This window comes from Papaver somniferum, unplaced genomic scaffold (genome assembly GCF_003573695.1).
Source record: "Papaver somniferum cultivar HN1 unplaced genomic scaffold, ASM357369v1 unplaced-scaffold_33, whole genome shotgun sequence".
NCBI classification, from domain to species: Eukaryota; Viridiplantae; Streptophyta; class Magnoliopsida; order Ranunculales; family Papaveraceae; genus Papaver; species Papaver somniferum.
The window spans coordinates 6,060,481-6,068,012 of record NW_020644373.1 but is presented as its reverse complement, the minus strand read 5'-3'; the positions used below and the strand labels follow the sequence as shown (position 1 = coordinate 6,068,012).

At 33.0% G+C, this 7,532-nt stretch overlaps 1 long non-coding RNA gene across 3 annotated transcripts; it reads right to left on the bottom strand.

Moving 5' to 3' along the window:
* Nucleotides 1-353: 353 nt before the first annotated feature.
* On the bottom strand, nucleotides 354-6,638 carry LOC113342028. Of its 3 annotated transcripts, none has more exons than XR_003356334.1 (6): nucleotides 6,034-6,638; nucleotides 5,284-5,943; nucleotides 2,378-3,627; nucleotides 2,163-2,211; nucleotides 1,727-1,814; nucleotides 354-748 (listed from the first exon to the last, which is right to left on the bottom strand). It is a non-coding gene; the product is annotated as an uncharacterized LOC113342028 (long non-coding RNA). The 3 variants fall into 3 exon arrangements; XR_003356335.1 differs by having other exon boundaries at nucleotides 2,378-2,733; XR_003356333.1 differs by having other exon boundaries at nucleotides 2,378-5,943.
* Nucleotides 6,639-7,532: the final 894 nt, after the last annotated feature.

Genomic DNA, 7,532 nt, shown 5'->3' with positions numbered 1-7,532 from the left:
CAGATGCACGAAGACGAAGAAGAACTCAACAAATTGTTACATGTGCATCCTAAAGATGCCGAAACTGCTGTTCTGAGTGAACGGGTAATTCCAATGTCATTATAAGCAAATGCATGCTGCGAACTATATCCGCACCTCATTTATAAATTATGACCAATATCATTGATACAATTATCTTTTTTTTCGCTGAGAAACACACCTTAAATTAACCGAGAAGGAAATACAAACATCCGATAAGGGTTCCTTCCTTACAAAACTATCCAAAAAAGGAGGAAAGGAGACCCAATTATCCTTAATACAAAACTTCCTAGCCCCCGACGTCCAAGCCGGTCAGCTAATCTATTTTTGAACGCTTAACAAAAACAACATTAAAATTACTACTATTCAAAAGCAAAGCCTTGCAGTCTTCCAACAGATCACTACATCTCCTCATTGATACAATTATCATTAGGAAAAATTTGTCAATCAAGATTACAGATGATGCTATAGCTTAATGAATGTCTAATTGATATACGCACTTACATTATAATAAATACTCAGACTCACGGGACGATGCTAGAATACTAACTGGTGTGGATCCATTTCTTCCCATAGTAATAATATATAAGGAGAACATACGTTTTACCTCATGATACACCACCTTTGACAAAACTCCGGGCTGAGTTGGAAGCTGGTTCCAACGAATTTGTCGTTCTGCTATTTCACGGTCCGTTTGTGTACTGACTTCTAGTGTTGCTTAATCCCTCATCTATAAAACATGTACCAGTTTAAAAGTTTGTAAAATTAGCTCAGGCTTACAGAATAAGAAATGAAGTAATTTTTACAGTCAACTAATGCTGAGTCAATATGATCCCCTGAAAATTCTGAAATCTGCAATCATATCAAAAATTCCTAAAGAAAAAAGTGTCACCATTCAAGTTGTATTAAAGCATTTCTCGAGAAATAAGACGGCAATGGTGATAAAACTACATTGAATCGGGGGCACTACAACATAGAGATAGAAATAGGTATCATTAGTGAGAAGAAAAAATAGCGACCCAAAATATCTTAAGGAGGCCCAATGAATCAATTGAAAAATGTAAAAACTTCCTAATCCCAGTAAGTAACTTGCGATTCTGCATCATGCAAGAAACAAATCCCTCAAGCAGTTCCGGTGGTAATTTTCATCCCTAACTATCCAAGAAATGGGCGCCTCTCACAAAGCAAACAGAGAAATGGAACTCTTTCACCTTAATTTCTTTTCAGTAATAAAACAACTTTCACCTTAATTTCTTGAGTTTACACTAATAAATAAAATAAATTAACAACCGGAATTCGCATATCCAAATTAATTAAGTTTCTATAGAGAGTAACTGAACAGATGAAAAATCAGTGAAAAATCTGAAACGAAAATTGAAGCAATTATTTGTAAGACTACATCATTGACAAAGCGTAACTATCGATGAAAATTGAGCAAGATTAGCATTCAGAATGGTTTGTAAGACTACATCAAACCATTATTTTACATGGATAATTCTTGTTCTTCTGAATCATATGATGGTAAGAAAAGACAATGGTGTTGACATGGCTAATTCTTGCAAATTGTTATTAGCCTCTAGATTTCCTACGACCCATAAAAAATGTGAATAGACTTCAATACAATGATTTGTAAATGAATATCGAAAATAACTTAAATATTTAATATATGAGTTTAGTTGGAGTGTATCATGCCCTGGATAAAGCCTACCTTATTCCCAAAATATAAGCGACAATTGTTCCAATAGATTGCTTTGTAACCTTACTGTTTGCATTTTGAAAACGCCATCTTCTCAGTCCTATTAACAAATGCAAATAAAGCAAACCGCGGCAGAATATCAAACTCCAAATCACAAATATAAACACCAATAAAATTTACTGACCACAAAGTTTATCACAGTCACTGCACCTAAAACTATACAATAAACCTAATTAGTATTAATCAATTCTTCTTTCCACCACATTATAAAATTCACAAAGCTGAAACAATTTTCAATCACCCACAAATTCGATGATAATAAATAAAACCCAGATTAAGAAACAAAAAATTAGTCAAAAATTATCCAGAAAGCAACAATCACAGGCCATTTAAAATTTACAATAGAAGAACCAAAAATGGAAGTTCAGTGTTGATTTAGAAGATTTACCAGAGATGGATGCTGGTTCTTTCTCAAGATGGCCTCTACCAACCAAAATCTGCAATAATATATCAAAATTTTCAGAAAAACCTATCGGAACAAAATCAGAATGAAAAATACCTTTTCATTGAAAATCAATTAAAGATATGGAATAATCAAAAATTCCCATCGAAGAAACCAATTAAACAAATTTAAAGAAAAATTAAATTAAAGATGGTACTGACCTAATAGCCTTGAGAGAGTATGCGTAAGAAAGAAATGGAGAAACCCAGGAAGATGATAACCACTATTGTCTATTGAGGATTATATAAGGGAAAATTTCAAAGGATTGTTCTTCTAACGTGATGCATGATGCTTATCATGGTAAGAATCAAAGGGATTGAATGACACATATAATGGCGTTGTTAATGGAGGAGAAGAATGGATTAAGTGCTATGAGAAATCTGTGATAATGGGCTTTGTAACCGAAAGGGGATCAAGGCAAAAGAGATTTGGGACGTTGGATTCGGACGTAAAAGTAGGGAACGTTCTCAACCACGATTTGTGTTTGCACTTTGAGAGGAATGTGAGCCACCGATCACTCAAAAAAGATCATTCACCACCGTCAGATTTGGCAAAAACCATTTCTTTTTGTAAGAATGATATGCGTTCTCTCGATGCAGCTTTCTATGAGCATATTAGAGAATTTTTTACGAAATTGCAATATTTTAGTTTACACTATAATTATAAATTAACTGAAATTTATTCGTAGCAAGTATTATTCATAACTTTATTTCGTGCAGATACTATTCACACATTTGTTTCTCTGTTAATTTTTAGACATATCATATATATGTATCTGGCTATCTGCACGACAAGTACAAATTAACTAAAATTCATCGTGTGAATAAATAATTCACACAAATGTTTTTCTGCAGAAATATAGACATCAACATGAAAGTTAGAAGCACAAAAGCAGAGACAAATTTGTATCTTTGTAATTCCGTCGGCGCACTATTGAGGTACGCTCAGCAAACCAAATTTGTGGGGCTTAGGTCGAGACACATTTAGGATGACCAATTGCAGAAACATTTCACATGGATTGTCAAAAAGGTCAAACTATCACAGATAAAATTAGAAACGATTGTAAAAGATAAATAGATGGATCAATCACAAACCTAATAGATATGGCCTGGTTCATTTAATAAGTCATGTCATTTTCATAAAACGATCTCGCGTTCAGTTTTAGGATACTCAATCTGTGATCACCAGAGTAGTACAATGCATGAACTTATTTTAATTTTCATAGGAAATATACATAATGGGTGAGAATACCTGAAGATAATTGGAGACTCTGGTCTTCAAAACCTATTTGCGAGTTTTACATAAATTCCATTTCACCTCAGATAAAAAATACCTAAGATTATCATTCTAGGTTTATATATGTATTTCTTTTTCTGGTTCGGCTTTGCATCCTAAAGCACAAAGTAAAATCCTGAAAAAATCAATTGTAGAAAACCCTGAATTTCTAGAGATAAGTTGAAAACCAATTATTTCTAACTACGCCAATTGCATATCAAATGTAGAATACATACTAAAAATTTCGAATAATTTTGATTTTGTGTAGAAAACATGCACACGCTTAATTTGTATATAAAATATGCACAAGTAGATCTGTGTAGATAATATTCACAAGAAGCTGCAGTAACACAACAAAAACAACACTACTGTTTTCCATGGAACTATATATATACTTAAGTAATATACTTGAGTCTTTCCTATTACATTCAGCTAACCATTATAACAAAGTCCACATTCTAATAACAAAATCGATTCTAATAACTTTAGATCAATGCAAATAGTATCCTTAGATCGAAAAAATCGTCGAACAATCTCTATAAACTACTTATTCGCATAACAAGATTTTCCTACAGAAGTTAAAGAATCATCATATACTAAAGAAACTAAGAATGCAATTAGCAAATCTAGATGCTAGATGCATATTACCTCATCGTATTGATTGCGACTCTTTTCTCGGTAATTTGCAAAATCTATTACACCCATATCCACAAATTTTGATCCGTGCAGAGAAAATCCACAGATCGATATCTAATCAATGTAGATATGTACAGAGAATATACACGTAGGACTGTTTATTATAAAAGGATAATAAAATGAAAAGAAAACTCTTAAATGGATTTGGGTGCAGCAAAGTGAATTTGGAAACATTAAATTAACAAATAAAACACTTTTAAACTAAGAAATGGTTTGTTTGGTCTTCATATTATTGAGGCTCTAAGTGAAAATCGAGGTATGTTCTTTGGCTACCTAGTAAAATTTTATTTTTTTTACAGCCAATACACGTTTATTTTGTGCAACCAGTATGCACAATACAGTATGTGCAGAAAATATGCACTTTTTGATAGGCAAATCCAAACATACACAAAAGTGTATATGCGCAACAAATACTCAACCTAGACCAGTGCAACAATGACCTACACTAATGTAACAATGACCTATACTAATAGAGAGAATTAATGTAGACGTATAAACTTTTTGTGCTTATATGAAACAATGATCTACACTAATGCAACAAAAAAATCACATAGCGTAGACGTATAAACAACCAATCCTATCACATTTAGAAAAATGATCTCCGGCATAAAATAGATCATTGCAAATTAAGAAATATGTACAACCTTTATCCGTGAAGAAAACATGCACAAACTCTATCGGTGTGGAAAATATACAAGCATCATTTACTATATATAAATCTAGTAGAGAAGCAAATTTTAGTCTATGATATATGAATCTAGTAGTATAACATTAAAAGTAGTGATGAATCGAGATGAAAATAAGTGTAGATTTAGTATGTTTTTCACAACCATCACATATATATATATATACATATTTCAATGATGTTTCCCAACTTAGCCACAATACTAGCAACTACACAATGAGGAGACATTGGAACAACAAAATATACAAGCTAAACCTGTGCAGTAATGATGCAGAAACTATATATGTGAAGGGAATACGCACAAGCTAAACTGTGCAGGAATTATGCGCAAACTAGATCTGTGAAGAAAATATGCACAAACTAGATCAAGTGAACATTCAGTAAGTAATGAAGTCTAATAGTGAAAATTACCTTATGGGCATAAATAGACAGCACAAGATGGTGTCGATTAACCATCCTAAGCTGAATTTCACGCTCCTCGTCATCCTTAGGCGAATAGACGTTTAGACTCAAGTATCCAACTGATATATAAATCGAAGCTATACAGGCTAGTATGAAAAGATGAACAAAACTATAATATACGCATAAATTTTACAACAAAATTGACAAGAAGACGTACAAGGAAACTATTACAATATGCTTAACCAAAAATGTACAACAAATATGCACATGTGAGACTTTGTGCGGGAATTATGTTCACAATCAGGAATTAAGAGCAACACACATTAATAATTCTGTGTAGGATATGTCCACAAAAATTTATTGTGCAGGATATATCCACACTTTTGATTGTTGCAGAAAAATACCTAAAGTTTTGTTTTCATGAAGGAAAAATCCATCAGAAAAGATAACAAAAGCATTTAGTAACTTATTCTTCATCGGCTTCCATTTATGTGTAGGATATATTCACAAACACCTACTATGCAGGATATATCACCTTTGATTTTTGCAGAAAAATGCCTAAATGCAGGAAAAATCAACAAGAAGAGAAAACAAAATCATTTATACCTTCTTATGCTTCCATTTTTTCCCCGTACATCTCTTAGATTTCTTCTTATTTGATGCTTCTAGCTACAAAAATAAATAAAGATTTTAGCCCCTGCCGAAGATATCTACAAAAACAAATACAATGAACTACGTACAAATCAACAAAACTTATACCTTTTTTGTTTTTTTACTTAATCATCAGTTTTTCTTCATCTGATCCTGTATTTTCTGAATCAGATTCAATTTCGACCTCAATTTCTTTGTTGATCTTTTTAGGTTTGTTGTTGCAAGGTTCTAATAGAGATTTTTTCACCATTTTTTCCTGATTGTGTTCTTCGCTGATTTGTTGTTTATCAATTCTATTGACGACAACGACGAAGATTGTGATGAAGATTTGCAGCAGCAGAAATGAAAGAGTTGATGATCTTTGTTTTCTGAATTTTTGTTTTCAACATGTAGATGAGTTTCTTTCTTCAATTGCTTCATATTGAAGCTAGAGATCAAATTGTTCTTCACCGAGATCTGATTTTTCTCTAATTTTTTCTCACAAAACCCTAATTAAATTGTTTTTAATGATTAAGAATAAATGAAATCGATTATGATAACACGTTACTGAAGATTAATGGTTTAACCTAAACAACGACGATAATGTAGAACGCATTACACAAGAACCGTGAATCGAAAAAAACATTCGATTTTGAAATTTTCTGGGCGAGATCTGTGTGAGAGAGAAAGAGGTGGAGAGAGAGATGCAAGACCGTGAATTCAAAATGAAAGTGATAGCTGTTTGTTTTCTTTTTTTTATGCGAGGTTGTTTTGGTAATCCTACTTTCTATAATATTCTAGGGCCATTGGAATAATTTGAAAACGTTATTAAATAACTCTGGGGCCAAAAGAGTAGGTAGCATAATTTCTAGGGTTATTAGAATAAATTCCTCTCATTAAATTGTAGGCTTGGTTTGCCTTCTATTTCCTAAGCACGTTTTTAACCTACCGAGATTGAGGTATACCCAGATTCCAGATTTATATGGACATAGTGCCCTTACTAAGGGGAGGCCAAATATGGGAGAAGTTACAATACTATCCTTACCCTTTATAATTATAATTACCTTAAATCAGTTTTCTTTTATACCATTTCATCTTCTTCTCTTATTCTTCTCCTCCACCTCTACCTTACCGGCTCTTCCTCTCCCACCATTGAAAACTCGTCGATTCGAAAATTCCGATTAATATTCAAACATGGATCCACCACGGCCGAGGGATAGTCATATGAAAGGAGAAAATCGAAAACCCAATGTGTATAACCCTGGAATTGCGAATTTAGTTCAAAGGAAAGTGAAGAAAAAAACCGTCGAAGAAGAAGAGATCAATGCCGCTGAAACCGAAGAAATGAAGCGATTAAGAAATTAAGGGCCTACTTAAACTCACTCTAGTACTTCAATTTCATGTTTGCATGTCAAATTAGGTCATAAAAATCGAAATTGTTAATCGGTAGTTATTCAGCCGGCAAGGTGTTTGTTCCACGACCTTGCCGACTTTTCATATTTAGGGTTGAGCGGCAAGCTATTAGGTTGAAGATCTTGCCGGATAATGAGTAACTGTAACTGATTTTTACAGAGTCGCCAAGTTATTCAACCAAATACCTTGCCAGCAAATTTTTTCAATAGTCGGGT